Source organism: Jaculus jaculus, chromosome 10, assembly GCF_020740685.1.
Source record: "Jaculus jaculus isolate mJacJac1 chromosome 10, mJacJac1.mat.Y.cur, whole genome shotgun sequence".
Taxonomy (NCBI): Eukaryota; Metazoa; Chordata; class Mammalia; order Rodentia; family Dipodidae; genus Jaculus; species Jaculus jaculus.
The window spans coordinates 34,033,022-34,043,045 of NC_059111.1; positions in this window are offsets into that span (position 1 = coordinate 34,033,022).

Genomic DNA, 10,024 nt, shown 5'->3' on the forward strand with positions numbered 1-10,024 from the left:
CCCAGTGGTTGCTTGTTATATCCCCTGGAATACTGGAGTCTTACAAAGGAAGTCTTTCCTTATGCTTATATCTTGGTGTATTCTCTCAATGTTTTCTTCTAGCCATTTTAGAATTTCAGGTCTTTTATTAAAGTCCTTGACTTATTTGGAGTTGATTTTTTGTGCCGGTTGAAAGAAAGTATCTTGATTCATTCCTCCACATGTTTCTCTAGCACCATTTTTAAGAATGCTATCTTTTCGGGCTGGAGACATGGCTTAGCAGTTAAGCCCTAGTCTTTGAAGCCTAAGGACCCTGGTTCAAGACCCAATTCCCCAGGACCCACGTTTGCCAGATGCACAAGGGGGTGCATACATCTGGAGTTCATTTGCAGTAGCTGGGGGCCTTGGCACCCCCATTCTCTCTCTATCTATCTATGTGACTCTTTCACTCTGTCTGTCGCTCTCAAATAAATAAACAAACAAAAAATAAAAATAAAAAAGAATGCTATATTTTCCCTGGTGTGCACTTTTGGCCTCTTTGCCAAAGACCAGGTGTCTGTAGTTACTATACCTTATTCCTGGATTTTCTATTCCATTGATCTATCTGTCTGTTTTGTGCCAGTATTATTCTATTTTTATTCATATGGCTTTGTAGTATATTTTGAAGTCAGGTATGATGATACTACAAGTAGTATTTTTTCATGGTCTTTTGTGTTTCATATGAATTTTGAGAGTGCTTTTTCTAATGAGAACTTTATTGTATGAATATATAGCATATTGGACATGTTCCTATCAGATCATACTTTTATGAGCCCTCTCCCCCTATCTGGTGGTGTCCATCTATAATGGTAAGGTGGATTTCTTGAAGATAGCAAATGGATGGATCCAAATTTCTTATTCTGTTAACCTGTGTCTTTTCACTGGGGAGTTGAGTCCATTGATGTTCAGATTTATAAGTGAGAGGTGTGAATAATCCCTGTCAAGCTGAAGACTTTGTGAAGTTTGGTGTTTTCTTGATCTTCTTGTGCTTTGAGGTCTGTTCTAGTTTTGATTATTTTTTCCCTCCTGTAGCCCTTGAGTATTTTTTTATTATCTTTAGTGCAAAGTATTCCATCCAGTATTCTCTTTAGAGCTGTGTTTCTCTGTTCAGTGTTATAACTATAATATGACTTGAGGAATTTCTTCTATAGTCCTATCTATCTGGTGTTCTATGCAACTCTTTTACCTGGATGGGTCCTTGTTTTGCAAGATTCAAAAAAAGTTTTCTTCTATACTTTTATTTAATATATTCTCCGTGTCCTTAGCCTATAGCTCCTCCTTTTCTTTAATGCCTATATTTGAATATTTGGGCTTTTTAAGGCATACCATATTTCCCTCGTGTTCTGTTCATATATTTTTTGGAACTTTTTATTGATTTTTGTCCTACCAATATATTTCCTCTGTCTTGTCTTCAAATCTTGATAGTTTTCCCTCCACATGATCTATTCTGTTGATGAGATATTCTTGGGAGCCTTTCAAATGAGTTGTTTCATTTTTGTTTGCAATTGGGTTTTTCTTAGGCATCTTCATCTCTATCAAAGTCCATGTTCACTTCTTAGTTTGAATTATATTATCTCTTTTGGACTTTATTCCTGTTATAATCTTGTCCTCCTTGAGTTCATTCTACTGTCCACTTATCATTGCATTCAGCCATCTATCAAGTTCTTTTTATTCTCTTTCATTTTTAAAACATTTTTACTGACAACTTCCATAGATATAAACACCCTCTTTTCCCCCCTCCAAATTCTCCCCTCCACAGAATCTCTTATTCTTTCTAACCAGTCTCTCTTCTATTTTGATCTTATCATTTTTCTTCAGGTTTTGTGTAGGTAGCATCAGCCAAGTGAGGTGAGGTCATGAATATCAAGACCACTTTATGACTAAAAGACAGTAGTGTTAACACTCCTTCTTTTGGTTCTTACATTGTTTCAGTTGCCCTGGCTGACCAGCCATCAATCTTGCAGGGATCATTGCTGTTGATGATTTTTCCCCCCCAACAGGCTCTTTCTAACATCCTGACAGGGAGTATGCTTCTGTCTCTTGCTCTGCTCCAGCTTGGTTTCTCAGTGACCTGCAGCCCAGGCATGTGGAGTCTTCAGCAATAGAGTCATCCCTTATAGTTCTAGTGGGCAATCAAGAGCCTTGACAACAGCCTGCAATTTTGTTGGGGCACCGGGGTCATCTCTGGCCAACTCACTAAAAAGTATCTTTTAGCACTAAAATTTAATAACAATCTATTGCCTGTGGGCATAACATTATTCACAGTCACAAGATCAGCCAACTTGTTCATGGCCTCATTTAGCTTTGTTGAATATGCTTATCATACTTGCATTTTGGAATTCTACTGAAGCTTCCTCTATGTCGTTTTAGTTGGAGGCTTTCACTATGGGAGTAAGCTTTCTTGACAGGCTATCTTGCCCTTTTTTGTTATTTGTTTTGCACTGGGGTTTGTCCATCTTAAGATAGTCCTTTTGTCTTGCTGAAAATGCAGCAGTAGTGACTCTGTGGCACCTGTGTGGAGTACCCTAGTCAGCCTTGATTCAGGTGGCTGTGGTGTGATGATCTATTTGAAGATCTGAGCTAAACACACTGGAAGCTGAGCAAGCTTTTCCTTGTTGTTACAGGCTCCCAAGGGTCTCAGTGGGGAGTGTGATCAGCTAGGGTCTTCCCTACTCAGGGAGGTGCAGGTGTACAGGCCTGGGAATGATGAGCTTAGGCAGCCCTAGTCAGGGCTGTGCAGACCAGGGAGTGAGCATATCATGGGTCTGCTCCCCAAGCCAGTCTGTGTTGAACCAGTGGTACTGAATGTGGGGAGAGGGTAGCAGTCACCTTGACCCTATCCCTACATACATCAGCATAGACAGGCCAGGCAATCATCAGCTGGGGCTTCCCTACTCAGGGCAGCCAAATTGCCCTTTAAAAGTAACAGCTTTCACCAGGTGTGGTGGCACACACCTTTAATTGCAGCCCTTTGGGAGGCAGAGATAGGAGGATCACCACTAGTTCAAGACCATCCTGACTACATAGTGAATTCCAGGTCAGCCTGGACTAGAACAAGATGCTACCTAGAAAAAAAAATGAAAATAAAAAAATAACAGCATTCACATCTTCAGTTTCTGGGAGAATTTTAATATCTACCTCTCTGTAGAAGTGGATGATGATTGCCACAGATGTGCTCAAAATTTATGACTAAAGACATGGTTTCCCAGTTTTGTGAGCATCAGCACCTGCCTTTTGAATGGGGAAGGATGTGTGGGGAGTGAACATGGGATCTAAAAGTGCCATAACTGGCTCCCATTCCTACCCTTAGACATTACTGAGCTGTAAATATCACAGAGTCCAGGAGCCCCGTTTTTGATTTGTGTATAATTTGAGCCATATGAAACTTTGCCTGAAAAGAGTGTCCAGTGGGCCAGTGAAGACTTTGATGATGATAATGATTATGTTCATTATCATTACTAAAGCATGCTCAATAAAAACAGTAGGCAAATAATTCCTTGATAATGTATTAAGAAGTTTTATGCTTTGTCTTAATAATTTGAACTAGGTCTATGGTACCATGAAATATGTTTGTGACATGGACCTCCATATGTAGGTTAAGTAACTGCAGATTCAATAACATGTTGTTGAGAACCATGTGATCATGATGTGGTAGTGCAGGTTTCACTGCATATGTGCAGCCAGTGAATAAGTAAAATGTTAAATTATCTCCATCAAACATCAAAAGACCATACTTCTACTACTCAGATTATTTATTATAATGCTGATGCTTTTTATAAAGACAAAGTATGAGTAACCTAAGAAGAAATGTAAGTTGGTTGTAAGGACAAATGTTCAGAAACAGCATATGCTCCTGTGGTCAAGAACAGGCTCCTGACATCAACTAAGACAGTCACAGAGCTATGAGTTGGGCAGAGGGAAGAAAGACTGGCCAGTTCTCTTTCTTTCTGTTCTTTGTTTTCTTTGCCTGCCTGAATTTGATTTTCATTTATATAGATTCTAGATGAAAAAATAAAAAGATGAGTGTCTTAATGCAAGGTCATCTAATGCACATATATTTTGTTCCCTTTCTCTTTTCTTTTTGAGGCATGGTCTTATAGCCTAGGTTGTCTTGGAACTTGCCATATAGGGCAAACTCAGTCCTCCTGCCTCAGCCTTTTAAATGCTGTGATTACAGGTCTATGCCACCACCCCAAACTCAGTTATCTTTTTTTTAATTTCTTTTTTATTATTTTCAGAGGTGGAGTGTCATTCTAGCCCAGGCTGACCTGGAATTCACTAGGTAGTCTCAGAATGGCCTTGATCTCATGGTGATCCTCCTACCTCTGCCACCTGAATGCTCAGATTAAAGGCATGTGCCACCATGCCCAGCTTCAGTTATCATTTTAAATATTATTAATTTATAAAGATATACCATGTCATTAAAATGGAAATATCACAGTAATTCATTCCTGGATTGGTTACCTTCAGGTTACCCCAGGACCAGACTCTAAGAGGCTATGCCTTTTCTCTATTTACTAAACTAGCTTCAGGGCAAAGACCCAATCTGGCATCATTTTCTAACCTTGTGGTCTCTAATTCTTTTGGCACACAAAGCATAGAAGATCATATTACTTACCTGTTGAAAATCCTTCAGTGACTTGCTATGCCAGTGGAAGAAACTCCAGACCAGATACTAGATATGATCTTGCACATTTATGTCCCTATTTCTCCAATTATTACCCTTGTTAGCTTCTTTCAGAGACTCCCATCCTCCTAGCTTTTCCCTGTCCTATGGTTTGCACATGATTCTCTTTGGAACACACACACACACACACACACACACACACACACACACACACACACCTCATTCTTCAGGTTTCAACTAACATACCACGTTTTGGAGAGACTTTCTCACACATAAGTCATTGCACATGCTTTCTCTTATCCCCTACTATTATCTTCACCACACTGCAATGTACAATCCTGTCATTAGCATATTGACTTTTACATCTTTATCCACTATATTAAACGTCCCATGAGACCAGCGATAATAAGGAACACAATGCTTGCCTTAGTAGCTGTCTAATAAATTTGGTTGACTAAATGTAAAAACAATAAAGAAATAATTTCAGGGTAACATTTACCCATGCACATGACAATTTATCTTAATTCTACACATAGATTCTAGGAAAAGTTCATGACAATGGAAATGAATTTGTAGTCAGATCTTCCGATAGGTGAAAAATATTCTAGCTTCTTTGGCTATGTGCTCCCAGGAGGATTTCCTCCACTGAATTTGATGAAATGAAGGGAAAAAGGAGGGTCATCTGTCAGCCACTTTCACCAAATGTGTACCGAGGCAGCCTTGGCTCTGTCTGAATTCCAGGTAGGCTGGGTTTATTTGATAGGAAAAAATTGGCACTATTTGCAAGTGATTCAATTGTCATAGCTAAGACTAAGAATACAGATCTCAAACTTCCATTATAACCCAAGAAGAGCAAACCACAAACAATTTGGGGGTGTTACCTATGGACTTTCTCACGTGGGATGTCTTATTATTTCACCCTAAAAGATCTTCAAGTATTTGTAATAAGACATCTTATACATACATGCCAAGCAAGAGAAGATGAAGGGATTTTTTTTTATTGTTGTTTTCTTTTAAATCATGCCTATTCTTTTGGATCAAGTGAAAATGTATTAATTTTCATTGATGAGGTAATCTGTTTTAACACCTGCTTCTGAGCTACCTACTTCTCTAGGATGTTAGGAAAAGATACAGAAATGGAAGTATGGGCTTTTCTGCATAGTCTTTTTTAAGTTTCTGCTAAAGCATTGTTCACAAAGCTAACACAGCTATGAACTACATCTGCATATTATTTGTCTTACATGCTGACAATGGGCTTTGGGTTTTATTTTTGAGGGTTAGAAGATTCCAGTAATCACATTTTAATTCTAATTCTTAGAAGTCAGTATTAGAATTGTGTTACTTTAAAAGAAAAATCATTTGAGCTAACTTAGACACTTGCTTCACAAAAGGTTGAATTAGGCCATATAAAAATTTACATAATCTTTTCATGATTTTTGCATTTAAATTCCAACTTAATGTAGCTAATCTTTGATTTTAAAGGAATCATAGATGTGAATGTATTATTTTCCCTTGGAGAACTTTTTGACAAAATAGGGTTGCTTACTATCTATTTATATCTCATTTCAGCAGCTGTTGGAAGTTCCCATAACAGCTCTCTCCCAAGATTTTTGAGGTTGGGCATCTACCTTACTAAGTGTTGACTCACCCTCTAACTAGTTTCCATATAAGGGATTTGGGACCAGTTCTTCACATAGGCCTAACAGTCATGTAGATGCAGTGCTATTCTTTGTACATCATATAATTGGTAGGAAGCTAAATCATCCACTTCACAAAGATTGATTAAAGGTTCATAGAGTGCCACTTACTTAGCAGGTATGCAAAAGCCAAAAATGATTTCAAAAGGGGGAAAGGACACGGTAGCACATTTCAATGAATAGCTAGATATATAAGAAAGATTTAGAAAGTACAGTCTTGGAACAAATATCTGGAGTCAGGGAGGTTTTCTAATGAAGATCTTTAAGTTCCATTGGAAATGAAAGTAAGAATGTGCCCATTGGAGTAGCATGGAGATATGCACAGGACTGGCATTCCAAGAAGCAATGAAAGTGCAATGGCATGCAATGATCCCTGCCCATGACTCAGTGTGGCTGAAGCCCATAGTAAGAATAACTAACTAGTAAGAGATTGAGAAAAGCCAAACACCATGCTTGGTTTTGGGAGCTCCTGCAAAGAAGGTGACAGGCTTTTAAGGAGCTAACAGGTCACTCAAGAAAACAGATATTAAACAAGTGGCTTCTAGAACTTTATGAAACACATAAAGAATGATATGAGAGAATGTTACTAGCTATGGCAGAATAATTCTGAAATTACAAGTGTTCTCTCTCATGTTCCCCCCTTAGCCTTCCTCCACAAATGTTATCTTTCCCTTTCTACATTTGCAATCTCAGTTAAAGTAGCACATTGCTTAAAAGCACTTTGACGACATGGGGAAAGCTTTCGGTGGCTTTGTCATCATGGGTATAGTAACCGGATAATTGATGTTAATGATTGATCTAGACAGTGAAGGGAGTAGGAGGGATGCTCTGGGGACCAAAAGGAAGAGTAAAATACAAAGTGTGAGAAAGGGTAGGCTGCTGAGGTAGGCGAGGACAAATTATGAAGGCCCCCTCACCTTCCATGGTTCCTTATTGCCAAAACTTCCTGTGGCCACTTCTCTATGGGCATTACAGAAAAGCTTTGTTTCCTCTATGTTTCCAAGCTATCCTTGGGAAAACCCTTCTTTTGCTTATACTTCTGTGGTTAATGTAAGTGATTCATCAAACTTCACTATGGGTAATGTGGCAATACCGAAGGGGTTCTCCTTATCTACAATTTTTTTCTCTGTTAAGCATTCATGTTAATTTTTAAGTGAAATTTACGAAGTTTAAATGTATACTTAAATGAGTTGGGAAAATTGATTATAGAGTGTAACCACCACAGTCCCAGGGCAGAATTTCTATCACCGTGAGAAATTACTTCATGCTGCCCTTACATTCAAGTCCTACTCCTACTTCCTGGAAAACAGCCATTCGCTTGCTGACATTAGAGTTTGACATTGTCTAGAATTTCACATAATGGAATGGGTAATGTGTATGACTTCTTTCATTCACCATAATGCTTTATAGAATCATCAGGGTTGTATATAGGCACTTGATTCCTGAGTAGTAGCCCCTAATATGGATATACTGCACCCTGTTAATTCATTAAGTCAATGGTATTTGTAATCATTCCCATCCATCTTGAACCTATTTTGAATAATTTTCAAAAATGTTCTTGTACAAATCTCTATACAGATAAGTGTTCTTTTTCTCCTGTTAAATTCCATGAGTAGAACTACCACGTCATATAAAAAGCGTGTTTGCTATAAGAAACTGCAAGTTCTTTTCCAAAGTGGATATGCCACCTAACTTCTTTCTAGCAGTCTGAGTCTCAGCTCAACATTCCTCCCAGGGTTTGTCATTTTTCAGCTTGAGTCACCCAGCAGATGTGTGTGGTCTTATTTCACATTTTCTTAACATCTAATGACGTAGAATATTTTCATGTACTTATTTGCCACCTGTGTTTCTTCCTTAAAGAAACATTTGTTCAAATCTTTTGCTCAGTTCTTGAATTTTTTGTCTTATTATTAGAGTGCTAAGAAATCTATAGATATATGTTCTAGATATAAGTCCTCTATCAGATAATGTGTTCTGCAAATATTTTCTCTTAGTTTATGGCATGTCTTTTCATCTACTTTGCTGACTTTTGAAGCACAGTTTGAATTTGGAAGACATCAAATTATCTTCTTGTTTTCTTTATCATTGTGGCTTCTAAGATCATTGAAAATTTGTGCTACTTTTTCATCTAAAAATTTTTTTATGGGGCTGGAGAGATTTCTCAGCAGTTAAAATGCTTGCTTGCAAAGCTTGAGGCCTGGGTTTGATTCCCCAGTACCCATATAAAGCCAGATACACAAAGTGGCACATGCATCTGGAGTTTGTATGCAGTGGCAGGAGGCTCTGGTGTACCCATGCTTGCTCACTCTCTCTTGTCTTATAAATATATATATATATATGCATATATATTTATCATTTTAACTCTTATGCATATGCATATAATCAAGTTTGAATTGTCTTATATATATAGTAGGAGATAATGTTTTCGATTCATTCCCATCAATCTCTTCATTCCTTGCCTTCTCATCCTTTCCCTTACTGAATCTGGACCTCCCTGTTCCAAACTCAGTGGTCACATGTTCATCTGTTTCCTCACTTCTTGTGTTCCATCATCCTCCACACCAGGACTGCTCTGAAATACATGAAATCAAAAAAGGGAAATCCTCTTGCTTTGTGGCTTTATTTCAAAATTATTTTGGTTATTTTACATGATTTGAAATGTCAAATAATTTATCAATTCTACAAAAAAATGTGCTGAAGTTTAACTGGAAATACACTGAATCTGTGGATTACTTAGGCAGAAAAATATGTATACATATAATTTTAAATTTCTACTCACTGCTAATGTTTAGAAATTAACTAGATGACATATACTGACCTCTTGCCCTGCAACATTGCTAATTTCACTTACTAGTTCTTGTAGCTTTTTTTTTTTTTTTTTTTTTTTGAGGCCAGTCTCATTCTAGTCCAGGCTGGCCTTGAAATCTTGGGGTAATCCTTCTATCTCAGCCTCTGAAATGCTGGGATTAAAGATGTGTGTGATCATACCTGACTCAGTCTTATAACTTATTGATAAATTCCATTAGATTTGTTATATATGTAATCTGTAAATAGCATTTTCCTTATAGTCTATATGATTTTAATTCATTTTGTTGTTTAGGTTATTATGTGTATTAAAATCTTTAATACAAGCCAGGTGTGGTGGCTCACACCTTTAATCCCAGCATGCAGGAGACAGAGGTAGGAGGATTGCCATGAGTTCGAGGCTATCCTGAGACTACATAGTGAATTCCAGGTCAGCCTGAGCTAGAGTGAGACCCTACCTCGAAAAAAAGCAAGCAAACAAACAAAAAACAAAAAACTTTGATGTGCTGTTTAACAGGCATGCTGAGGAAGCATATCTTGTCTCATTCTTATGGGAAAGCACACATTCTGAAGATGGAGAATTCCATTTCAGGCAGCTTTGATAGCTGTTTAACAGATGCATAGTATTTCTTTAATCTCTAGTTTTCTGGGAATTTTTTATAATGGCTTGGTATTTAACTTTGTCAATTGTTTTGTTCTTTGCCTATTGAAAAGCATGTATCAGTTTTTCCTTTTTTTAATATGGTAAATTACATTGATTTTCTATGCTGAACTAATCTTGAATTTCAAAGATAAATTCAATTTGGTTCTTGCACAGTATTTTCTTTTTAATTTTTAATTTTTGGTTATTCAAGGTAGGGTCTCACTTTAGTTCAGG